We start from the raw sequence: 26,059 nt of genomic DNA, 5'->3' as shown, positions 1-26,059 counted from the left end.
CAATTAAAATATAAAAGTCTGATTCATCTTACGGTTGAACAGATCACCTTTAACCTTATAAAAACCCAGGTATTTTCAAGATTATAGAATGAATACTATTATTGCAAAATGAAAAAAGTACATATCTATGAGAAAGAAGTAGATGAAATGTCTACCAAGATTGGAGCAATATTATTACCTTCATGAATTTTTTTTTTAAAGAATTCAAGAAATGAAATTGGGTTTTATAAGAGTACCTGTTTATTAAAATATATGAATCCTTGCGTAGTGATTGAGTATCTTTTCGTGTTTAAGATTACAATACATATAAAGAAGAATTTATAGCAGAAAACACATTTTCATCATCAACAATAAATTATTTATGCATTTTTTACTATTACCGTTGGTGCTGTGGCTTAGTGGTTAAAGCTCCTATCTTGTAAACAGGAAATCCTGAGTTCAAATCTCAGCAGCATTTAACTGTTTTCTTCATGCTTTCCGAATAATTTTCATCAAACAAGTGATGAATACAATTTAAGTATAAACATCTGGTTCTATGAACTTTAGAATAAGTTATCTTAAAAATTAAATAAAATACTTGGTATTGTGAGGATTTTTGTAGGAATGCATTGATTGAAATAGGGAAAAGAAAATGACAAAGAACAAGATAGAGGTGAATGATCACTCTATTGTTGAATTCAACTAATCCATTCTTCAGCAAGGTATATTTTAAAATGATATGAATAGGGTAAACTTCAAATTAGAGAGGTGTTTTTGAATAAGTGAAGAGTCTTCATTCATCTTAAGTGTTTGAGTATAGAAGTGTGTGAACTTAGAAAAGAATATGAAAGTGAAAAAGCAATATTCTCTTGAACACCATAAAGAAAAGTGTTTCAAATTTAAGAATCAAGTGGGTGCTGTGGCTTAGCTGGTTAAAGCGCCTGTCTAGTAAACAGGAGATCCTGAGTTCATCTCTCAGCAGTGCCTTGCATTTTCTCATTGTTATATAACAAATCATTTTCATTAGGTCTTATTCCGATACAATTAAAATATAAAAGTCTGATTCATCTTACTGTTGAACAGATCATCTTAAACCTTATAAAAACACAAGTATTTTCAAGATTATAGAATGAATACTGTTATTGCCAAATGAAAAAAATACATATCTATGAGAAAGACGTAGATGAAATTTCTACCTAGATTTGAGCAATATTAATACCTTCATGATTTTTTTTTAAAGAATTCAAGAAATGAAATTGAGTTTTATAAGAGTACCTGTTTATTGAAACATATTAATACTTGCGTAGTGATTGAGTATGTTTTCGTGTTTAAGATTAGAATACATATAAAGAAGAATTTTTAGCAGGAAACACATTTTCATCATCAACAATAAATTATGTATGCATTACTTACTATTAACGTTGGTGCTGTGGCTTAGTGGTTAAAGCGCCTGTCTCGTAAACAGGAAATCCTGAGTTCAAATCTCAACAGCGCCTTGCTTTTCTCATTGTAATATATAACAAATCATTTTCATTAGGTCTTATTCCGATACAATTAAAATATAAAAGTCTGATTCATCTTACTGTTGAACAGATCATCTTTAACCTTATAAAAACCCAAGTATTTTCAAGATTATAGAATGAATAATGTTATTGCAAAATGAAAAAAATACATATCTATGAGAAAGACGTAGATGAAATGTCTACCTAGATTGGAGTAATATTATTACCTTCATGAAAAAAAATTGTAAAGAATTCAAGAAATGAAATTGGGTTTTATAAGAGTACCTGTTTATTAAAACATATTAATACTTGCGTAGTGATTGAGTATGTTTTCGTGTTTAAGATTACAATACATATAAAGAAGAATTTATAGCAGGAAGCACATTTTCATCATCAACAATAAAACATGTATGAATTTCTTACTATTAACGTTGGTGCTGTGGCTTAGTGGTTAAAGCGCCTGTCTTGTAAACAGGAAATCCTGAGTTCAATCCTCAGCAGCACCTAACTGTTTTCTCCATGCTTTCAGAATAATTTTCATCAAACAAATGTTGAATACAATTTAAGAATAAACATCTGGTTCTATGAACTTTAGAATAAGTTATCTTAAAAATTAAATAAAATGCTTGGTATTGTGAAGATTTTTGTAGGAATGCATTGACTGAAATAGGGATAAGAAAATGACAAAGAACAAGATAGAGGTGAATGTTCACTCTATTGTTGAATTCAACTAATCCATTCTTCAGCAAGGTATATTTTAAAATGATATGAATAGGGTAAACTTCAAATTAGAGAGGTGTTTTTGAATAAGTGAAGAGTCTTCATTCATCTTAAGTGTTTGAGTAGAGAAGTGTGTGAACTTAGAAAAGAATATGAAAGTGAAAATGCAATATTCTCTTGAACACCATAAAGAAAAGTGTTTCAAATTTAAGAATCAAGTGGGTGCTGTGGCTTAGCTGGTTAAAGCGCCTGTCTAGTAAACAGGAGATCCTGAGTTCAAATCTCAGCAGCGCATTGCTTTTCGCATTGTTATATAACAAATCATTTTCATTAGGTCTTATTCCGATACAATTAAAATATAAAAGTCTGATTCATCTTACTGTTGAACAGATCATCTTTAACCTTATAAAAACCCAAGTATTTTCAAGATTATAGAATGAATACTGTTATTGCAAAATGAAAAAAATACATATCTATGAGAAAGACGTAGATGAAATGTCTACCTAGATTGGAGCAATATTATTACCTTCATGAAAAAAATTGTAAAGAATTCAAGAAATTAAATTGGGTTTTATAAGAGTACCAGTTTATTAAAACATATTAATACTTGCGTAGTGATTGAGTATGTTTTCGTGTTTAAGATTACAATACATATAAAGAAGAATTTATAGCAGGAAACACATTTTCATCATCAACAATAAAACATGTATGAATTTCTTACTATTAACGTTGTTGCTGTGGCTTAGTGGTTAAAGCGCCTGTCTTGTAAACAGGAAATCCTGAGTTCAATTCTCAGCAGCACCTAACTGTTTTCTCCATGCTTTCAGAATAATTTTCATCAAACAAATGTTGAATACAATTTAAGAATAAACATCTGGTTCTATGAACTTTAGAATAAGTTATCTTAAAAATTAAATAAAATGCTTGGTATTGTGAAGATTTTTGTAGGAATGCATTGACTGAAATAGGGATAAGAAAATGACAAAGAACAAGATAGAGGTGAATGTTCACTCTATTGTTGAATTCAACTAATCCATTCTTCAGCAAGGAATATTTTAAAATGATATGAATAGGGTAAACTTCAAATTAGAGAGGTGTTTTTGAATAAGTGAAGAGTCTTCATTCATCTTAAGTGTTTGAGTAGAGAAGTGTGTGAACTTAGAAAAGAATATGAAAGTGAAAAAGCAATATTCTCTTGAACACCATAAAGAAAAGTGTTTCAAATTCAAGAATCAAGTGGGTGCTGTGGCTTAGCTGGTTAAAGCGCCTGTCTAGTAAACAGGAGATCCTGAGTTGAAATCTCAGCAGCGCCTTGCTTTTCTCATTGTAATATATAACAAATCATTTTCATTAGGTCTTATTCCGATACAATTAAAATATAAAAGTCTGATTCATCTTACTGATGAACAGATCATCTTTAACCTTATAAAAACCCAAGTATTTTCAAGATTATAGAATGAATAATGTTATAGCAAAATGAAAAAAATACATATCTATGAGAAAGACGTAGATGAAATGTCTACCTAGATTGGAGTAATATTATTACCTTCATGAAAAAAAATTGTAAAGAATTCAAGAAATGAAATTGGGTTTTATAAGAGTACCTGTTTATTAAAACATATTAATACTTGCGTAGTGATTGAGTATGTTTTCCTGTTTAAGATTACAATACATATAAAGAAGAATTTATAGCAGGAAACACATTTTCATCATCAACAATGAATAATTTATGCATTTCTTACTATTAACGTTGGTGCTGTGGCTTAGTGGTTAAAGCACCTTTCTCATAAACAGGAAATCCTGAGTTCAAATCTCAGCAGAACCAAACTGTTTTCTCCATGCTTTCCGAATAATTTACATCCAACAAATGTTGAATACAATTTAAGAATAAACATCTGGATCTATGAACTTTAGAATAAGTTATCTTAAACATTAAATAAAATGCTTGGTATTGTGAAGATTTTTGTAGGAATGCATTGACTGAAATAGGGAAAAGAAAATGACAAAGAACAAGATAGAGGTGAATGATCACTCTATTGTTGAATTCAACTAATCCATTCTTCAGCAAGGGATATTTTAAAATGATATGAATAGGGTAAACTTCAAATTAGAGAGGTGTTTTTGAATAAGTGAAGAGTCTTCATTCATCTTAAGTGTTTGAGTAGAGAAGTGTGTGAACTTAGAAAAGAATATAAAAGTGAAAAAGCAATATTCTCTTGAACACCATAAAGAAAAGTGTTTCAAAATAAAGAATCAAGTGGGTGCTGTGGCTTAGCTGGTTAAAGCGCCTGTCTAGTAAACAGGAGATCCTGAGTTCAACTCTGAGCAGTGCCTTGCTTTTCTCATTGTTATATAACAAATCATTTTCATTAGGTCTTATTCCGATACAATTAAAATATAAAAGTCTGATTCATCTTACTGTTGAACAGATCATCTTTAACCTTATAAAAACCCAAGTATTTTCAAGATTATAGAATGAATACTGTTATTGCAAAATGAAAAAAAGACATATCTATGAGAAAGACGTAGATGAAATGTCTACCTAGATTGGAGCAATATTATTACCTTCATGAAAAAAAATTGTAAAGAATTCAAGAAATGGAATTGGCTTTTATAAGAGTACCTTTTTATTAAAACATATTAATCCTTGCGTAGTGATTGAGTATCTTTTCGTGTTTAAGATTACAATACATATAAAGAAGAATTTATAGCAGAAAACAAATTTTCATCATTAACAATAAATTCTTTATGCATTTTTTACTATTACTGTTGGTGCTGTGGCTTAGTGGTTAAAGCTCCTGTCTCGTAAACAGGAAATCCTGAGTTCAATTCTCAACAGCATTTAACTGTTTTCTCCATGCTTTCCGAATAATTTTCATCAAACAAGTGTTGAATACAATTTAAGTATAAACATCTGGTTCTATGAACTTTAGAATAAGTTATCTTAAAAATTAAATAAAATGCTTGGTATTGTGAGGATTTTTGGTGGAATGCATTGACTGAAATAGGGAAAAGAAAAGGACAAAGAACAAGATAGAGGTGAATGATCACTCTATTGTTGAATTCAACTAATCCATTCTTCAGCAAGGTATATTTTAAAATGATATGAATAGGGTAAACTTCAAATTAGAGAGGTGTTTTTGAATAAGTGAAGAGTCTTCATTCATCTTAAGTGTTTGAGTAGAGACGTGTGTGAACTTAGAAAAGAATATGAAAGTGAAAAAGCAATATTCTCTTGAAAACCATAAAGAAAAGTGTTTCAAATTTAAGAATCAAGTGGGTGCTGTGGCTTAGCTGGTTAAAGCACCTGTCTAGTAAACAGGAGATCCTGAGTTCATCTCTCAGCAGTGCCTTGCTTTTCTCATTGTTATATAACAAATCATTTTCATTAGGTCTTATTCCGATACAATTAAAATATAAAAGTCTGATTCATCTTACTGTTGAACAGATCACCTTTAACCTTATAAAAACCCAGGTATTTTCAAGATTATAGAATGAATACTGTTATTGCAAAATGAAAAAAGTACATATCTATGAGAAAGACGTAGATGAAATGTCTACCAAGATTGGAGCAATATTATTACCTTCATGAAAAAAAATTGTAAAGAATTCAAGAAATGAAATTGGGTTTTATAAGAGTACCTGTTTATTAAAACATATGAATCCTTGTGAAGAGATTGAGTATCTTTTCGTGTTTAAGATTACAATACATATAAAGAAGAATTATAGCAGAAAACACATTTTCATCATCAACAATAAATTATTTATGCATTTTTTACTATTACCGTTGGTGCTGTGGCTAAGTGGTTAAAGCTCCTATCTTGTAAACAGGAAATCCTGAGTTCAAATCTCAGCAGCATTTAGCTGTTTTCTTCATGCTTTCCGAATAATTTTCATCAAACAAGTGTTGAATACAATTTAAGTATAAACATCTGGTTCTATGAACTTTAGAATAAGTTATCTTAAAAATTAAATAAAATACTTGGTATTGTGAAGATTTTTGTAGGAATGCATTGATTGAAATAGGGAAAAGAAAATGAAAAAGAACAAGATAGAGGTGAATGATCACTCTATTGTTGAATTCAACTAATCCATACTTCAGCAAGGTATATTTTAAAATGATATGAATAGGGTAAACTTCAAATTAGAGAGGTGTTTTTGAACAAGTGAAGAGTCTTCATTCATCTTAAGTTTATGAGTAGAGAAGTGTGTGAACTTAGAAAAGAATATGAAAGTGAAAAAGCATTATTCTCTTGAACACCATAAAGAAAAAGTTTTCAAAATTAAGAATCAAGTGGGTGCTGTGGCTTAGCTGGTTTAAGCGCCTGTCTAGCGCCTGTTCGGCTTTCCGAATAATTTTCATCAAACAAATGTTGAATACAATTTAAGAATAAACATCTGGTTCTATGAACTTTAGAATAAGTTATCTTAAAAATGAAATAAAATGCTTGGTATTGTGAAGATTTTTGTAGGAATGCATTGACTGAAATAGGGAAAAGAAAATGACAAAGAACAAGATAGAGGTGAATGATCACTCTATTGTGGAATTCAACAAATCCATTCTTCAGCAAGGAATATTTTAAAATGATATGAATAGGGTAAACTTCAAATTAGAGAGGTGTTTTTGAATAAGTGAAGAGTCTTCATTCATCTTAAGTGTTTGAGTAGAGAAGTGTGTGAACTTAGAAAAGAATATGAAAGTGAAAAAGCAATATTCTCTTGAACACCATAAAGAAAAGTGTTTCAAATTCAAGAATCAAGTGGGTGCTGTGGCTTAGCTGGTTAAAGCGCCTGTCTAGTAAACAGGAGATCCTGAGTTGAAATCTCAGCAGCGCCTTGCTTTTCTCATTGTAATATATAACAAATCATTTTCATTAGGTCTTATTCCGATACAATTAAAATATAAAAGTCTGATTCATCTTACTGTTGAACAGATCACCTTTAACCTTATAAAAACCCAGGTATTTTCAAGATTATAGAATGAATACTGTTATTGCAAAATGAAAAAAGTACATATCTATGAGAAAGACGTAGATGAAATGTCTACCAAGGTTGGAGCAATATTATTACCTTCATGAAAAAAAATTGTAAAGAATTCAAGAAATGAAATTGGGTTTTATAAGAGTACCTGTTTATTAAAACATATGAATCCTTGTGAAGTGATTGAGTATCTTTTCGTGTTTAAGATTACAATACATATAAAGAAGAATTTATAGCAGAAAACACATTTTCATCATCAACAATAAATTATTTATGCATTTTTTACTATTACCGTTGGTGCTGTGGCTAAGCGGTTAAAGCTCCTATCTCGTAAACAGGAAATCCTAAGTTCAAATCTCAGCAGCATTTAACAGTTTTCTTCATGCTTTCCGAATAATTTTCATCAAACAAGTGTTGAATACAATTTAAGTATAAACATCTGGTTCTATGAACTTTAGAATAAGTTATCTTAAAAATTAAATAAAATACTTGGTATTGTGAAGATTTTTGTAGGAATGCATTGATTGAAATAGGGAAAAGAAAATGACAAAGAACAAGATAGAGGTGAATGATCACTCTATTGTTGAATTCAACTAATCCATTCTTCAGCAAGGTATATTTTAAAATGATATGAATAGGGTAAACTTCAAATTAGAGAGGTGTTTTTGAATAAGTGAAGAGTCTTCATTCATCTTAAGTTTATGAGTAGAGAAGTGTGTGAACTTAGAAAAGAATATGAAAGTGAAAAAGCATTATTCTCTTGAACACCATAAAGAAAAAGTTTTCAAAATTAGGAATCAAGTGGGTGCTGTGGCTTAGCTGGTTAAAACGCCTGTCTAGTAAACAGGAGATCCTGAGTTCAACTCTGAGCTGTGCCTTGCTTTTCTCATTGTTATATAACAAATCATTTTCATTAGGTCTTATTCCGATACAATTAAAATATAAAAGTCTGATTCATCTTACTGTTGAACAGATCATCTTAAACCTGATAAAAACACTAGTATTTTCAAGATTATAGAATGAATACTGTTATTGCCAAATAAAAAAAAATACATATCTATGAGAAAGACGTAGATGAAAATTCTACCTAGATTTGAGCAATATTAATACCTTCATGATTTTTTTTTTAAAGAATTTAAGTAATGAAATTGAGTTTTATAAGAGTACCTGTTTATTAAAACATATTAATACTTGCGTAGTGATTGAGTATGTTTTCGTGTTTAAGATTACAATACATATAAAGAAGAATTTATAGCAGGAAACACATTTTCATCATCAACAATAAATTATGTATGCATTTCTTACTATCAACGTTGGTGCTGTGGCTTAGTGGTTAAGGCGCCTGTCTCGTAATCAGGAAATCCTGAGTTCAAATCTCAACAGCACCTAACTCTTTTCTCCATGCTCTCCGAATAATTTTCATCAAACAAATGTTGAATACAATTTAAGAATAAACATCTGGTTCTATGAACTTTAGAATAAGTTATCTTAAAAATGAAATAAAATGCTTGGTATTGTGAAGATTTTTGTAGGAATGCATTGACTGAAATAGGGAAAAGAAAATGACAAAGAACAAGATAGAGATGAATGATCACTCTATTGTGGAATTCAACAAATCTATTCTTCAGCAAGGAATATTTTAAAATGATATGAATAGGGTAAACTTCAAATTAGAGAGGTGTTTTTGAATAAGTGAAGAGTCTTCATTCATCTTAAGTGTTTGAGTAGAGAAGTGTGTGAACTTACAAAAGAATATGAAAGTGAAAAAGCAATATTCTCTTGAACACCATAAAGAAAAGTGTTTCAAATTTAAGAATCAAGTGGGTGCTGTGGCTTAGCTGGTTAAAGCGCCTGTCTAGTAAACAGGAGATCCTGAGTTGAAATCTCAGCAGCGCCTTGCTTTTCTCATTGTAATATATAACAAATCATTTTCATTAGGTCTTATTCCGATACAATTAAAATATAAAAGTCTGATTCATCTTACTGTTGAACAGATCATCTTTAACCTTATAAAAACCCAAGTATTTTCAAGATTATAGAATGAATACTGTTATTGCAAAATGAAAAAAATACATATCTATGAGAAAGACGTAGATGAAATGTCTACCTAGATTGGAGCAATATTATTACCTTCATGAAAAAAAATTGTAAAGAATTCAAGAAATGAAATTGGGTTTTATAGGAGTACCTGTTTATCAAAACATATTAATCCTTGCGTAGTGATTGAGTATCTTTTCGTGTTTAAGATTACAATACATATAAAGAAGAATTTATAGCAGAAAACACATTTTCATCATTAACAATAAATTCTTTATACATTTTTTACTATTACTAAACCGGTCCTCCCCTCCCCATCCAATCTGGGGGAAAAAGAGGGAGATACCTTAATTCGAGCGGCTCTCATTAACGCCCGGTCCCTAGTTAAACACACAGAAGAGGTCCGCGAGATGATACTTGACAACTCGCTTGACCTCTTGTTTGTGACCGAGACCTGGCTGCACATTCACTGTGCCCCTACTATTGAGTTAGCCGTCCCCAGGGGTTTTAAAATCTCGAGGGCAGATCGCAGCTCTGGTAGGGGTGGAGGTCTGGCAGTTATATATCGAGACAAATGGTCTCTAACTAAGGAAAGCACTGGGGACATCAAGGACGGGGAAGTACTGGAATTTTCAATTGCCCTCTCGCCTAATTTCACCCTAGGCGGGCTCCTTGTTTACCGACCACCGGGCACTTTGGGCTCCTTTATTCCAACATTGGAGGAATTAGTGGTCCAGAGAGCACTGAGATTCCCTAGGTTCTTGCTCCTGGGGGACCTGAACATACATATGGATGTCCCCACAGCCCCTGGGGTCAGTGACCTTGTGGAACTAGGTACTTTAGCACAGTTAAAAATGCAAGAGCCGAATATCACTCACAGCGGAGGCCACTGCCTCGACTTGGTATATTCCAATTTTGATGTCATCTTCAAAACTCCCCTCCCAGTTACATGGTCGGACCATTTCATGGTACACTTTTCCTGGACTATGGATAGGACCCATGCCACAGCAGATAAACAACAGACCCCCTTCCCCCCTAGGATCAGTATTCCTGCCCTGGCAACCGTTCTATCCCATAGTCTGCCAGAGAATTCGGGAAACCTCGAAGAAGCGGTCGAGAATTTCTCGGCATGGATCCGTTCCTCCGCAAGTCAGATATCGCATACCAAAGCAAAGATCCGCCCACGAGCCATTCCGGCATCCCCATGGTATACTGAACAGCTTAAAAATCAAAAAATACACTGTAAAATGTTGGAAAGATTGTGGAGAAGGGAGTACTGCCCCTTGGCTAAATCAAAACTACGAGCTGGGCAAAAAGACTATCACGCTGCTATTAAAATAGCCAAGGGAAACTACTATGCAGATAAGATCCTTAAGGCGAAAAATAATAGCAAAGAAATATTTGCCATTGTCAAGAGCTTCACTTCACCGGTGGCAGAAATCCAAGTAGCCCCCCCTTCGGTGGAATGGTGTGAAAAATTGTCCACTCATTTTTCTGACAAAATAAAGAAAATTCAGGCCAGCCTTAAGACTAGTAGCCCCGCCCAACTCCCACCTGCCCAAGCTACTTATGAACAGATTACCTCCCACCTCCCCCCCACTCATACCATCATCACAAAAACGAAAGAAGTAATGTGCGCTTTCGCAGAGGTTGAGGTGAAGGATGTACTGGCCATTCTAAAGGCGCTTAAATCAGGCTCTCCGGCGGACCCCTGTCCGGCCAGAGTGTTGAGCGGAGTGGCGGAAGTCATTGCACCGATTGTTACTGACCTGGTTAACAAATCCCTTACTACAAGTAACGTACCATCTCAGTGGAAGCAAGCCAAACTTCTTCCACTTTTAAAAAAAACCTCCGCAGACCCCCTGGATGCATCTAACTACAGACCCATCTCCCTGCTTCCAGCAATAGCCAAAGTATGTGAGAAAGTGGCATTCCGTCAGCTCGAGAGGTTTGTGGAGTCTACGGGGGCATTACACTCAGCCCAGTCAGGTTTTTGCTCCACCTTCAGCACTGAGACCGCGCTGGTGGAGGTCACCGAGGCCATTAGGGATTGTTTGGACGGAGGCGGCAGAGCGGCCCTAATTTTATTGGACCTCTCTGCCGCGTTCGACACGGTCCCACATGCCCAGCTAATCTCTAGACTAGAGGATATTGGCATTACTGGTGCAGCTCTCACATGGGTTAAATCCTTCCTCACGGACCGCTCTCAACAAATCTGGCTCCCTCCCTACCAGTCATCGATTAGCGGGGTGGACACTGGGGTCCCCCAAGGGTCGACTCTAAGCCCCCTGCTCTTCAATGTATATCTGACCCCCCTGGTATATCCTGCAGAGAGTCTGGGTGCCAAAATAAGGGCCTATGCCGATGACACCCAGCTTCTCTTCACTTGGGACAAGAACAACCTTGACACGTTGAAAGTCCAATCCTGCTTGTCCTCAGTATTTGCTTGGCTAGCCAAGGCGGAGCTCAAGTGTAACGAGGACAAGTCGGAGATCCTCCTGTATGGCCAATTCCCGGTGGGATTCAGGGATTCCATCTGGCCCATTGGATTGCCCTGCCCACCTGGAAACTGTGGAGTTGCTAAGAACCTTGGGATTTGGTTTGGTGCTGACCTGTGCTTCCGAGACCAGATCTCGAGACTGGCGGGAACCTGTTATGGGACCCTGATCACCCTCCGGAAGTTCTTTCCTCTTCTCCCCCAGGAAGCGAAGGAAACAGTGGCTAGAGCACTCATCCTGTCGCGCCTGGATTACGCTAATGCACTTTACGTGGGCGCTCCTGATTTCCTGCTCCGTAGATTGCAGGTGGTCCAGAACGCGACAGTGAGGCTCCTATTCAACATCCCCAAATGCCATAGTGTACGAAGACAACTGGCGGATCTTCATTGGCTTCCAGTTGCTCTCAGAGTGCGCTTCAAGGTCCTAACACTGGCCTTTAAGGCCTTACATGGTCCTTGCCCACCATACCTCAGTGCCAGGTTTGCCTTCTATCATCCCCCGCGACAATTGAGATCGGCCTCTCTCAGACATTTGGTCACTCCGAGATTTAAGAGAGCTCGTCTGGGAGGAAAATCCATGACGGTCATAGCCGCACAGCTATGGAATAGCCTCCCTGACCATTTGAGACACACGACTAACCTCACTTATTTTAAAAAACACCTTAAGACTCACTTATTCAAGCAATTTATGTAAATGCACATCTTCTCTCCTGTTATGTTATCCCTTTGTTACTTTCTGACACTGAATCCCCTTTCGCGCCAGGACAGTCTTGACTAGCAGTGCGCGCTACAAGAAATATATAACATAACATGACATACTGTTGGTGCTGTGGCTTAGTGGTTAAAGCTCCTGTCTCGTAAACAGGAAATCCTGAGTACAATTCTCAGCAGCATTTAACTGTTTTCTCCATGCTTTCCGAATGATTTTCATCAAACAAGTGTTGAATACAATTTAAGTATAAACATCTGGTTCTATGAACTTTAGAATAATTTATCTTAAAAATTAAATAAAATGCTTGGTATTGTGAAGATTTTTGTAGGAATGCATTGACTGAAATAGGGAAAAGAAAATGACAAAGAACAAGATAGAGGTGAATGATCACTCTATTGTTGAATTCAACTAATCCATTCTTCAGCAAGGTATATTTTAAAATGATATGAATAGGGTAAACTTCAAATTAGAGAGGTCTTTTTGAATAAGTGAAGAGTCTTCATTCATCTTAAGTGTTTGAGTAGAGAAGTGTGTGAACTTAGAAAAGAATATGAAAGTGAAAAAGCAATATTCTCTTGAACACCATAAAGAAAAGTGTTTCAAATTTAAGAATCAAGTGGGTGCTGTGGCTTAGCTGGTTAAAGCGCCTGTCTAGTAAACAGGCGATCCTGAGTTCAACTCTCAGCATTGCCTTGCTTTTCTCATTGTTATATAACAAATCATTTTCATTAGGTCTTATTCCGATACAATTAAAATATAAAAGTCTGATTCATCTTACTGTTGAACAGATCATCTTAAACCTTATAAAAACACAAGTATTTTCAAGATTATAGAATGAATACTTTTATTGCAAAATGAAAAAAATACTTATCCATGAGAAAGACGTAGATGAAATTTCTACCTAGATTTGAGCAATATTAATACCTTCATGATTTTTTTTTAAAGAATTCAAGAAATGAAATTGAGTTTTATAAGAGTACCTGTTTATCAAAACATATTAATACGTGCGTAGTGATTGAGTATGTTTTCGTGTTTAAGATTACAATACATATAAAGAAGAATTTATAGCAGGAAACACATTTTCATCATCAACAATAAATTATGTATGCATTTCTTACTATTAACGTTGGTGCTGTGGCTTAGTGGTTAAAGCACCTGTCTCGTAAACAGAAAATCCTGAGTTCAAATCTCAGCAGCACCTAAATGTTTTCTCCATGCTTTCCGAATAATTTTCATCAAACAAATGTTGAATACAATTTAAGAATAAACATCTGGTTCTATGAACTTTAGAATAAGTTATCTTAAAAATTAAATAAAATGCTTGGTATTGTGAAGATTTTTGTAGGAATGCATTGACTGAAATAGGGAAAAGAAAATGACAAAGAACAAGATAGAGGTGAATGATCACTCTATTATTGAATTCAACTAATCCATTCTTCAGCAAGGTATATTTTAAAATGATATGAATAGGGTAAACTTCAAATTAGAGAGGTGTTTTTGAATAAGTGAAGAGTCTTCATTCATCTTAAGTGTTTGAGTAGAGAAGTGTGTGAACTTAGAAAAGAATATGAAAGTGAAAAAGCAATATTCTCTTGAAAACCATAAAGAAAAGTGTTTCAAATTTAAAAATCAAGTGGGTGCTGTGGCTTAGCTGGTTAAAGCACCTGTCTAGTAAACAGGAGATCCTGAGTTCATCTCTCAGCAGTGCCTTGCTTTTCTCATTGTTATATAACAAATCATTTTCATTAGGTCTTATTCCGATACAATTAAAATATAAAAGTCTGATTCATCTTACTGTTGAACAGATCACCTTTAACCTTATAAAAACCCAGGTATTTTCAAGATTATAGAATGAATACTGTTATTGCAAAATGAAAAAAGTACATATCTATGAGAAAGACGTAGATGAAATGTCTACCAAGATTGGAGCAATATTATTACCTTCATGAAAAAAAATTGTAAAGAATTCAAGAAATGAAATTGGGTTTTATAAGAGTACCTGTTTATTAAAACATATGAATCCTTGTGAAGGGATTGAGTATCTTTTCGTGTTTAAGATTACAATACATATAAAGAAGAATTTATAGCAGAAAACACATTTTCATCATCAACAATAAATTATTTATGCATTTTTTACTATTACCGTTGGTGCTGTGGCTAAGTGGTTAAAGCTCCTATCTCGTAAACAGGAAATCCTGAGTTCAAATCTCAGCAGCATTTAACTGTTTTCTTCATGCTTTCCGAATAATTTTCATCAAACAAGTGTTGAATACAATTTAAGTATAAACATCTGGTTCTATGAACTTTAGAATAAGGTATCTTAAAAATTAAATAAAATGCTTGGTATTGTGAAGATTTTTGTAGGAATGCATTGACTGAAATAGGGAAAAGAAAATGACAAAGTACAAGATAGAGGTGAATGATCACTCTCTTGTGGAATTCAACAAATCCATTCTTCAGCAAGGAATATTTTAAAATGATATGAATAGGGTAAACTTCAAACTAGAGAGGTGTTTTTGAATAAGTGAAGAGTCTTCATTCATCTTAAGTGTTTGAGTAGAGACGTGTGTGAACTTAGAAAAGAATATGAAAGTGAAAAAGCAATATTCTCTTGAAAACCATAAAGAAAAGTGTTTCAAATTTAAGAATCAAGTGGGTGCTGTGGCTTAGCTGGTTAAAGCACCTGTCTAGTAAACAGGAGATCCTGAGTTCATCTCTCAGCAGTGCCTTGCTTTTCTCATTGTTATATAACAAATCATTTTCATTAGGTCTTATTCCGATACAATTAAAATATAAAAGTCTGATTCATCTTACTGTTGAACAGATCACCTTTAACCTTATAAAAACCCAGGTATTTTCAAGATTATAGAATGAATACTGTTATTGCAAAATGAAAAAAGTACATATCTATGAGAAAGACGTAGATGAAATGTCTACCAAGATTGGAGCAATATTATTACCTTCATGAAAAAAAATTGTAAAGAATTCAAGAAATGAAATTGGGTTTTATAAGAGTACCTGTTTATTAAAACATATGAATCCTTGTGAAGTGATTGAGTATCTTTTCGTGTTTAAGATTACAATACATATAAAGAAGAATTTATAGCAGAAAACACATTTTCATCATCAACAATAAATTATTTATGCATTTTTTACTATTACCGTTGGTGCTGTGGCTAAGCGGTTAAAGCTCCTATCTCGTAAACAGGAAATCCTAAGTTCAAATCTCAGCAGCATTTAACAGTTTTCTTCATGCTTTCCGAATAATTTTCATCAAACAAGTGTTGAATACAATTTAAGTATAAACATCTGGTTCTATGAACTTTAGAATAAGTTATCTTAAAAATTAAATAAAATACTTGGTATTGTGAAGATTTTTGTAGGAATGCATTGATTGAAATAGGGAAAAGAAAATGACAAAGAACAAGATAGAGGTGAATGATCACTCTATTGTTGAATTCAACTAATCAATACTTCAGCAAGGTATATTTTAAAATGATATGAATAGGGTAAACTTCAAATTAGAGAGGTGTTTTTGAATAAGTGAAGAGTCTTCATTCATCTTAAGTTTATGAGTAGAGAAGTGTGTGAACTTAGAAAAGAATATGAAAGTGAAAAAGCATTATTCTCTTGAACACCATAAAGAAAAAGTTTTCAAAATTAGGAATCAAGTGGGTGCTGTGGCTTAGCTGGTTAAAACGCCTGTCTAGTAAACAGGAGATCCTGAGTTCAACTCTGAGCTGTGCCTTGCTTTTCTCATTGTTATATAACAAATCATTTTCATTAGGTCTTATTCCGATACAATTAAAATATAAAAGTCTGATTCATCTTACTGTTGAACAGATCATCTTAAACCTTATAAAAACACAAGTATTTTCAAGATTATAGAATGAATACTGTTATTGCCAAATAAAAAAAATACATATCTATGAGAAAGACGTAGATGAAAATTCTACCTAGATTTGAGCAATATTAATACCTTCATGATTTTTTTTTTAAAGAATTCAAGAAATGAAATTGAGTTTTATAAGAGTACCTGTTTATTAAAACATATTAATACTTGCGTAGTGATTGAGTATGTTTTCGTGTTTAAGATTACAATACATATAAAGAAGAATTTATAGCAGGAAACACATTTTCATCATCAACAATAAATTATGTATGCATTTCTTACTATCAACGTTGGTGCTGTGGCTTAGTGGTTAAGGCGCCTGTCTCGTAATCAGGAAATCCTGAGTTCAAATCTCAACAGCACCTAACTCTTTTCTCCATGCTCTCCGAATAATTTTCATCAAACAAATGTTGAATACAATTTAAGAATAAACATCTGGTTCTATGAACTTTAGAATAAGTTATCTTAAAAATGAAATAAAATGCTTGGTATTGTGAAGATTTTTGTAGGAATGCATTGACTGAAATAGGGAAAAGAAAATGACAAAGAACAAGATAGAGATGAATGATTACTCTATTGTGGAATTCAACAAATCTATTCTTCAGCAAGGAATATTTTAAAATGATATGAATAGGGTAAACTTCAAATTAGAGAGGTGTTTTTGAATAAGTGAAGAGTCTTCATTCATCTTAAGTGTTTGAGTAGAGAAGTGTGTGAACTTACAAAAGAATATGAAAGTGAAAAAGCAATATTCTCTTGAACACCATAAAGAAAAGTGTTTCAAATTTAAGAATCAAGTGGGTGCTGTGGCTTAGCTGGTTAAAGCGCCTGTCTAGTAAACAGGAGATCCTGAGTTGAAATCTCAGCAGCGCCTTGCTTTTCTCATTGTAATATATAACAAATCATTTTCATTAGGTCTTATTCCGATACAATTAAAATATAAAAGTCTGATTCATCTTACTGTTGAACAGATCATCTTTAACCTTATAAAAACCAAAGTATTTTCAAGATTATAGAATGAATACTGTTATTGCAAAATGAAAAAAATACATATCTATGAGAAAGACGTAGATGAAATGTCTACCTAGATTGGAGCAATATTATTACCTTCATGAAAAAAAATTGTAAAGAATTCAAGAAATGAAATTGGGTTTTATAGGAGTACCTGTTTATCAAAACATATTAATCCTTGCGTAGTGATTGAGTATCTTTTCGTGTTTAAGATTACAATACATATAAAGAAGAATTTATAGCAGAAAACACATTTTCATCATTAACAATAAATTCTTTATACATTTTTTACTATTACTAAACCGGTCCTCCCCTCCCCATCCAATCTGGGGGAAAAAGAGGGAGATACCTTAATTCGAGCGGCTCTCATTAACGCCCGGTCCCTAGTTAAACACACAGAAGAGGTCCGCGAGATGATACTTGACAACTCGCTTGACCTCTTGTTTGTGACCGAGACCTGGCTGCACATTCACTGTGCCCCTACTATTGAGTTAGCCGTCCCCAGGGGTTTTAAAATCTCGAGGGCAGATCGCAGCTCTGGTAGGGGTGGAGGTCTGGCAGTTATATATCGAGACAAATGGTCTCTAACTAAGGAAAGCACTGGGGACATCAAGGACGGGGAAGTACTGGAATTTTCAATTGCCCTCTCGCCTAATTTCACCCTAGGCGGGCTCCTTGTTTACCGACCACCGGGCACTTTGGGCTCCTTTATTCCAACATTGGAGGAATTAGTGGTCCAGAGAGCACTGAGATTCCCTAGGTTCTTGCTCCTGGGGGACCTGAACATACATATGGATGTCCCCACAGCCCCTGGGGTCAGTGACCTTGTGGAACTAGGTACTTTAGCACAGTTAAAAATGCAAGAGCCGAATATCACTCACAGCGGAGGCCACTGCCTCGACTTGGTATATTCCAATTTTGATGTCATCTTCAAAACTCCCCTCCCAGTTACATGGTCGGACCATTTCATGGTACACTTTTCCTGGACTATGGATAGGACCCATGCCACAGCAGATAAACAACAGACCCCCTTCCCCCCTAGGATCAGTATTCCTGCCCTGGCAACCGTTCTATCCCATAGTCTGCCAGAGAATTCGGGAAACCTCGAAGAAGCGGTCGAGAATTTCTCGGCATGGATCCGTTCCTCCGCAAGTCAGATATCGCATACCAAAGCAAAGATCCGCCCACGAGCCATTCCGGCATCCCCATGGTATACTGAACAGCTTAAAAATCAAAAAATACACTGTAAAATGTTGGAAAGATTGTGGAGAAGGGAGTACTGCCCCTTGGCTAAATCAAAACTACGAGCTGGGCAAAAAGACTATCACGCTGCTATTAAAATAGCCAAGGGAAACTACTATGCAGATAAGATCCTTAAGGCGAAAAATAATAGCAAAGAAATATTTGCCATTGTCAAGAGCTTCACTTCACCGGTGGCAGAAATCCAAGTAGCCCCCCCTTCGGTGGAATGGTGTGAAAAATTGTCCACTCATTTTTCTGACAAAATAAAGAAAATTCAGGCCAGCCTTAAGACTAGTAGCCCCGCCCAACTCCCACCTGCCCAAGCTACTTATGAACAGATTACCTCCCACCTCCCCCCCACTCATACCATCATCACAAAAACGAAAGAAGTAATGTGCGCTTTCGCAGAGGTTGAGGTGAAGGATGTACTGGCCATTCTAAAGGCGCTTAAATCAGGCTCTCCGGTGGACCCCTGTCCGGCCAGAGTGTTGAGCGGAGTGGCGGAAGTCATTGCACCGATTGTTACTGACCTGGTTAACAAATCCCTTACTACAAGTAACGTACCATCTCAGTGGAAGCAAGCCAAACTTCTTCCACTTTTAAAAAAAACCTCCGCAGACCCCCTGGATGCATCTAACTACAGACCCATCTCCCTGCTTCCAGCAATAGCCAAAGTATGTGAGAAAGTGGCATTCCGTCAGCTCGAGAGGTTTGTGGAGTCTACGGGGGCATTACACTCAGCCCAGTCAGGTTTTTGCTCCACCTTCAGCACTGAGACCGCGCTGGTGGAGGTCACCGAGGCCATTAGGGATTGTTTGGACGGAGGCGGCAGAGCGGCCCTAATTTTATTGGACCTCTCTGCCGCGTTCGACACGGTCCCACATGCCCAGCTAATCTCTAGACTAGAGGATATTGGCATTACTGGTGCCGCTCTCACATGGGTTAAATCCTTCCTCACGGACCGCTCTCAACAAATCTGGCTCCCTCCCTACCAGTCATCGATTAGCGGGGTGGACACTGGGGTCCCCCAAGGGTCGACTCTAAGCCCCCTGCTCTTCAATGTATATCTGACCCCCCTGGTATATCCTGCAGAGAGTCTGGGTGCCAAAATAAGGGCCTATGCCGATGACACCCAGCTTCTCTTCACTTGGGACAAGAACAACCTTGACACATTGAAAGTCCAATCCTGCTTGTCCTCAGTATTTGCTTGGCTAGCCAAGGCGGAGCTCAAGTGTAACGAGGACAAGTCGGAGATCCTCCTGTATGGCCAATTCCCGGTGGGATTCAGGGATTCCATCTGGCCCATTGGATTGCCCTGCCCACCTGGAAACTGTGGAGTTGCTAAGAACCTTGGGATTTGGTTTGGTGCTGACCTGTGCTTCCGAGACCAGATCTCGAGACTGGCGGGAACCTGTTATGGGACCCTGATCACCCTCCGGAAGTTCTTTCCTCTTCTCCCCCAGGAAGCGAAGGAAACAGTGGCTAGAGCACTCATCCTGTCGCGCCTGGATTACGCTAATGCACTTTACGTGGGCGCTCCTGATTTCCTGCTCCGTAGATTGCAGGTGGTCCAGAACGCGACAGTGAGGCTCCTATTCAACATCCCCAAATGCCATAGTGTACGAAGACAACTGGCGGATCTTCATTGGCTTCCAGTTGCTCTCAGAGTGCGCTTCAAGGTCCTAACACTGGCCTTTAAGGCCTTACATGGTCCTTGCCCACCATACCTCAGTGCCAGGTTTGCCTTCTATCATCCCCCGCGACAATTGAGATCGGCCTCTCTCAGACATTTGGTCACTCCGAGATTTAAGAGAGCTCGTCTGGGAGGAAAATCCATGACGGTCATAGCCGCACAGCTATGGAATAGCCTCCCTGACCATTTGAGACACACGACTAACCTCACTTATTTTAAAAAACACCTTAAGACTCACTTATTCAAGCAATTTATGTAAATGCACATCTTCTCTCCTGTTATGTTATCCCTTTGTTACTTTCTGACACTGAATCCCCTTTCGCGCCAGGACAGTCTTGACTAGCAGTGCGCGCTACAAGAAATATATAACATAACATGACATACTGTTGGTGCTGTGGCTTAGTGGTTAAAGCTCCTGTCTCGTAAACAGGAAATCCTGAGTACAATTCTCAGCAGCATTTAACTGTTTTCTCCATGCTTTCCGAATGATTTTCATCAAACAAGTGTTGAATACAATTTAAGTATAAACATCTGGTTCTATGAACTTTAGAATAATTTATCTTAAAAATTAAATAAAATGCTTGGTATTGTGAAGATTTTTGTAGGAATGCATTGACTGAAATAGGGAAAAGAAAATGACAAAGAACAAGATAGAGGTGAATGATCACTCTATTGTTGAATTCAACTAATCCATTCTTCAGCAAGGTATATTTTAAAATGATATGAATAGGGTAAACTTCAAATTAGAGAGGTGTTTTTGAATAAGTGAAGAGTCTTCATTCATCTTAAGTGTTTGAGTAGAGAAGTGTGTGAACTTAGAAAAGAATATGAAAGTGAAAAAGCAATATTCTCTTGAACACCATAAAGAAAAGTGTTTCAAATTTAAGAATCAAGTGGGTGCTGTGGCTTAGCTGGTTAAAGCGCCTGTCTAGTAAACAGGCGATCCTGAGTTCAACTTTCAGCATTGCCTTGCTTTTCTCATTGTTATATAACAAATCATTTTCATTAGGTCTTATTCCGATACAATTAAAATATAAAAGTCTGATTCATCTTACTGTTGAACAGATCATCTTAAACCTTATAAAAACACAAGTATTTTCAAGATTATAGAATGAATACTGTTATTGCCAAATGAAAAAAATACATATCTATGAGAAAGACGTAGATGAAATTTCTACCTAGATTTGAGCAATATTAATACCTTCATAAAAAAAATTGTAAAGAATTCAAGAAATGAAATTGGGTTTTATAAGAGTACCTGTTTATTAAAACATATGAATCCTTGCGTAGTGATTGAGTATCTTTTCATGTTTTAGATTACAATACATATAAAGAAGAATTTATAGCAGAAAACACATTTTCATCATCAACAATAAATTCTTTATGCATTTTTTACTATTACCGTTTGTGCTGTGGCTTAGTGGTTAAAGCTCCTGTCTCGTAAACAGGAAATCTTGAGTTCAAATCTCAGCAGCATTTAACTGTTTTCTCCATGCTTTCCGAATAATTTTCATCAAACAAGTGTTAAATACAATTTAAGTATAAACATCTGGTTCTATGAACTTTAGAATAAGTTATCCTAAAAATTAAATAAAATGCTTGGTATTGTGAAGATTTTTGTAGGAAAGCGTTGACTGAAATAGGGAAAAGAAAATGACAAAGAACAAGATAGAGGTGAATGATCACTCTATTGTTGAATTCAACTAATCCATTCTTCAGCAAGGTATATTTTAAAATGATATGAATAGGGTAAACTTCAAATTAGAGAGGTGTTTTTGAATAAGTGAAGAGTCTTCATTCATCTTAAGTGTTTGAGTAGAGAAGTGTGTGAACTTAGAAAAGAATATGAAAGTGAAAAAGCAATATTCTCTTGAACACCATAAAGAAAAGTGTTTCAAATTTAAGAATTAAGTGGGTGCTGTGGCTTAGCTGGTTAAAGCGCCTGTCTAGTAAACAGGAGATCCTGAGTTCAACTCTCAGCAGTGCCTTGCTTTTCTCGTTGTTATATAACACATCATTTTCATTAGGTCTTATTCCGATACAATTAAAATATAAAACTCTGATTCATCTTACTGTTGAACAGATCATCTTTATCCTTATAAAAACCCAAGTATTTTCAAGATTATAGAATGAATACTGTTATTGCAAAATGAAAAAAATACATATCTATGAGAAAGACGTAGATGAAATGTCTACCTAGATTTGAGCAATATTATTACCTTCATGAAAAAAAATTGTAAAAAATTCAAGAAATGAAATTGGGTTTTATAAGAGTACCTGTTTATTAAAACATATTAATCCTTGCGTAGTGATTGAGTATCTTTTCGTGTTTAAGATTACAATACATATAAAGAAGAATGTATAGCAGAAAACACATTTTCATCATCAATAATGAATTATTTATGCATTTTTTACTATTAACGTTGGTTCTGTGGCTTAGTGGTTAAAGCGCCTGTCTCATAAACAGGAAATCATGAGTTCAAATCTCAGCATCACCTAACTGTTTTCTCCATGCTTTCCGAATAATTTACATCAAACAAGTGTTGAATACAATTTAAGAATAAACATCTGGTTCTATGAACTTTAGAATAAGTTATCTTAAACATTAAATAAAATGCTTGGTATTGTGAAGATTTTTGTAGGAATGCATTGGCTGAAATAGGGAAAAGAAAATGACAAAGAACAAGATAGAGGTGAATGATCACTCTATTGTTGAATTCAACTAATCTATTCTTCAGGAAGGTATATTTTAAAATGATATGAATAGGGTAAACTTCAAATTAGAGAGGTGTTTTTGAATAAGTGAAGAGTCTTCATTCATCTTAAGTGTTTGAGTAGAGAAGTGTGTGAACTTAGAAAAGAATATGAAAGTGAAAAAGCAATATTCTCTTGAACACCATAAAGAAAAGTGTTTCAAATTTAAGAATTAAGTGGGTGCTGTGGCTTAGCTGGTTAAAGCGCTTGTCTAGTAAACAGGAGATCCTGAGTTCAACCCCCAGCAGTGCCTTGCTTTTCTCATTGTTATATAATACATCATTTTCATAAGGTCTTATTCCGATACAATTAAAATATAAAAGTCTGATTCATCTTACTGTTGAACAGATCATCTTTAACCTTATAAAAACCCAAGTATTTTCAAGATTATAGAATGAATACTGTTATTGCAAAATGAAAAAAATACATATCTATCAGAAAGATGTAGATGAAATGTCTACCTAGATTGGAGCAATATTATTACCTTCATGAAAAAAATTTGTAAAGAATTCAAGAAATGAAATTGGGTTTTATAAGAGTACCTGTTTATTAAAACATATTAATCCTTGCGTAGTGATTGAGTATCTTTTCGTGTTTAAGATTACAATACATATAAAGAAGAATTTATAGCAGAAAGCACATTTTCATCATCAACAATAAATTATTTATGCATTTTTTACTATTACCGTTGGTGCTGTGGCTTAGTGGTTAAAGCTCCTGTCTCGTAAACAGGAAATCCTGAGTTCAAATCTCAGCAGCATTTAACTGTTTTCTCCATGCTTTCCGAGTAATTTTCATCAAACAAGTGTTGAATACAATTTAAGTATAAACATCTGGTTCTATGAACTTTAGAATGTTATCTTAAAAATTAAATAAAATACTTGGTATTGTGAAGATTTTTGTAGGAATGCATTGATTGAAATAGGGAAAAGAAAATGACAAAGAACAAGATAGAGGTGAATGATCACTCTATTGTTGAATTCAACTAATCCATTCTTCAGCAAGGTATATTTTAAAATGATATGAATAGGGTAAACTTCAAATTAGAGAGGTGTTTTTGAATAAGTGAAGAGTCTTCATTCATCTTAAGTTCATGAGTAGAGAAGTGTGTGAACTTAGAAAAGAATATGAAAGTGAAAAAGCAATATTCTCTTGAACAGCATAAAGAAAAGTGTTTCAAAATTAAGAATCAAATGGGTGCTGTGGCTTAGCTGGTTAAAGCGCCTGTTTAGTAAAAAGGAGATCCTGAGTTCAACTCTCAGCAGCGCCTTGCTTTTCTCATTGTTATATAACAAATCATTTTCATTAGGTCTTATTCCGATACAATTAAAATATAAAAATCTGATTCATTTTACTGTTGAACAGATCATCTTTAACCTTATAAAAACCCAAGTATTTTCAAGATTATAGAATGAATACTGTTATAGCAAAATGAAAAAAATACATATCTATGAGAAAGACGTAGATGAAATTTCTACCTAGATTTGAGCAATATTAATACCTTCATGAAAAAAAATTGTAAAGAATTCAAGAAATGAAATTGGGTTTTATAAGAGTACCTGTTTATTAAAACATATCAATCCTTGCATAGTGATTGAGTATCTTTTCGTGTTTAAGATTACAATACATATAAAGAAGAATTTATAGCAGAAAACACATTTTCATCATCAACAATAAATTCTTTATGCATTTTTTACTATTACCGTTGGTGCTGTGGCTTAGTGGTTAAAGCTCCTGTCTCGTAAACAGGAAATCCTGAGTTCAAATCTCAGCAGCATTTAACTGTTTTCTCCATGCTTTCCGAGTAATTTTCATCAAACAAGTGTTGAATACAATTTAAGTATAAACATCTGGTTCTATGAACTTTAGAATGTTATCCTAAAAATTAAATAAAATACTTGGTATTGTGAAGATTTTTGTAGGAATGCATTGATTGAAATAGGGAAAAGAAAATGACAAAGAACAAGATAGAGGTGAATGATCACTCTATTGTTGAATTCAACTAATCCATTCTTCAGCAAGGTATATTTTAAAATGATATGAATAGAGTAAACTTCAAATTAGAGAGGTGTTTTTGAATAAGTGAAGAGTCTTCATTCATCTTAAGTGTTTGAGTAGAGAAGTGTGTGAACTTAGAAAAGAATATGAAAGTGAAAAAGCAATATTCTCTTGAACACCATAAAGAAAAGTGTTTCAAATTTAAGAATCAAGTGGGTGCTGTGGCTTAGCTGGTTAAAGCGCCTGTTTAGTAAAAAGGAGATCCTGAGTTCAACTCTCAGCAGCGCCTTGCTTTTCTCATTGTTATATAACAAATCATTTTCATTAGGTCTTATTCCGATACAATTAAAATATAAAAATCTGATTCATTTTACTGTTGAACAGATCATCTTTAACCTTATAAAAACCCAAGTATTTTCAAGATTATAGAATGAATACTGTTATAGCAAAATGAAAAAAATACATATCTATGAGAAAGACGTAGATGAAATTTCTACCTAGATTTGAGCAATATTAATACCTTCATGAAAAAAAATTGTAAAGAATTCAAGAAATGAAATTGGGTTTTATAAGAGTACCTGTTTATTAAAACATATCAATCCTTGCATAGTGATTGAGTATCTTTTCGTGTTTAAGATTACAATACATATAAAGAAGAATTTATAGCAGAAAACACATTTTCATCATCAACAATAAATTCTTTATGCATTTTTTACTATTACCGTTGGTGCTGTGGCTTAGTGGTTAAAGCTCCTGTCTCGTAAACAGGAAATCCTGAGTTCAAATCTCAGCGGCATTTAACTGTTTTCTCCATGCTTTCCGAGTAATTTTCATCAAACAAGTGTTGAATACAATTTAAGTATAAACATCTGGTTCTATGAACTTTAGAATGTTATCCTAAAAATTAAATAAAATACTTGGTATTGTGAAGATTTTTGTAGGAATGCATTGATTGAAATAGGGAAAAGAAAATGACAAAGAACAAGATAGAGGTGAATGATCACTCTATTGTTGAATTCAACTAATCCATTCTTCAGCAAGG

General features: G+C 34.6%; 13 non-coding genes across 13 annotated transcripts; all 13 read left to right on the top strand.

Moving 5' to 3' along the window:
* The first annotated feature begins 384 nt into the window (after positions 1-384).
* TRNAT-UGU (transfer RNA threonine (anticodon UGU)) lies at positions 385-457 on the top strand. Its single transcript has one exon. It is a non-coding gene; the product is annotated as a tRNA-Thr (tRNA).
* A 1,457-nt stretch (positions 458-1,914) lies between these two features.
* TRNAT-UGU (transfer RNA threonine (anticodon UGU)) lies at positions 1,915-1,987 on the top strand. The gene has a single exon. It is a non-coding gene; the product is annotated as a tRNA-Thr (tRNA).
* Positions 1,988-2,422: 435 nt separating this feature from the next.
* On the top strand, positions 2,423-2,496 carry TRNAT-AGU (transfer RNA threonine (anticodon AGU)). Its single transcript has one exon. It is a non-coding gene; the product is annotated as a tRNA-Thr (tRNA).
* Positions 2,497-2,932: 436 nt separating this feature from the next.
* TRNAT-UGU (transfer RNA threonine (anticodon UGU)) lies at positions 2,933-3,005 on the top strand. The gene has a single exon. It is a non-coding gene; the product is annotated as a tRNA-Thr (tRNA).
* Positions 3,006-3,440: 435 nt separating this feature from the next.
* On the top strand, positions 3,441-3,514 carry TRNAT-AGU (transfer RNA threonine (anticodon AGU)). Its single transcript has one exon. It is a non-coding gene; the product is annotated as a tRNA-Thr (tRNA).
* A 2,476-nt stretch (positions 3,515-5,990) lies between these two features.
* Positions 5,991-6,063, top strand: TRNAT-UGU (transfer RNA threonine (anticodon UGU)). Its single transcript has one exon. It is a non-coding gene; the product is annotated as a tRNA-Thr (tRNA).
* A 901-nt stretch (positions 6,064-6,964) lies between these two features.
* Positions 6,965-7,038, top strand: TRNAT-AGU (transfer RNA threonine (anticodon AGU)). Its single transcript has one exon. It is a non-coding gene; the product is annotated as a tRNA-Thr (tRNA).
* Positions 7,039-9,004: 1,966 nt separating this feature from the next.
* Positions 9,005-9,078, top strand: TRNAT-AGU (transfer RNA threonine (anticodon AGU)). The gene has a single exon. It is a non-coding gene; the product is annotated as a tRNA-Thr (tRNA).
* A 4,477-nt stretch (positions 9,079-13,555) lies between these two features.
* TRNAT-CGU (transfer RNA threonine (anticodon CGU)) lies at positions 13,556-13,628 on the top strand. Its single transcript has one exon. It is a non-coding gene; the product is annotated as a tRNA-Thr (tRNA).
* Positions 13,629-17,119: 3,491 nt separating this feature from the next.
* On the top strand, positions 17,120-17,193 carry TRNAT-AGU (transfer RNA threonine (anticodon AGU)). The gene has a single exon. It is a non-coding gene; the product is annotated as a tRNA-Thr (tRNA).
* Positions 17,194-22,179: 4,986 nt separating this feature from the next.
* TRNAT-AGU (transfer RNA threonine (anticodon AGU)) lies at positions 22,180-22,253 on the top strand. Its single transcript has one exon. It is a non-coding gene; the product is annotated as a tRNA-Thr (tRNA).
* A 1,456-nt stretch (positions 22,254-23,709) lies between these two features.
* TRNAT-CGU (transfer RNA threonine (anticodon CGU)) lies at positions 23,710-23,782 on the top strand. The gene has a single exon. It is a non-coding gene; the product is annotated as a tRNA-Thr (tRNA).
* Positions 23,783-24,726: 944 nt separating this feature from the next.
* Positions 24,727-24,799, top strand: TRNAT-CGU (transfer RNA threonine (anticodon CGU)). The gene has a single exon. It is a non-coding gene; the product is annotated as a tRNA-Thr (tRNA).
* The last annotated feature ends 1,260 nt before the right edge of the window (positions 24,800-26,059 follow it).

This window comes from Lissotriton vulgaris, chromosome 12 (genome assembly GCF_964263255.1).
Source record: "Lissotriton vulgaris chromosome 12, aLisVul1.2, whole genome shotgun sequence".
NCBI classification, from domain to species: domain Eukaryota; kingdom Metazoa; phylum Chordata; class Amphibia; order Caudata; family Salamandridae; genus Lissotriton; species Lissotriton vulgaris.
The sequence above is the reverse complement of the archived record's forward strand: the minus strand, read 5'-3'. Positions and strand labels throughout refer to the sequence as shown.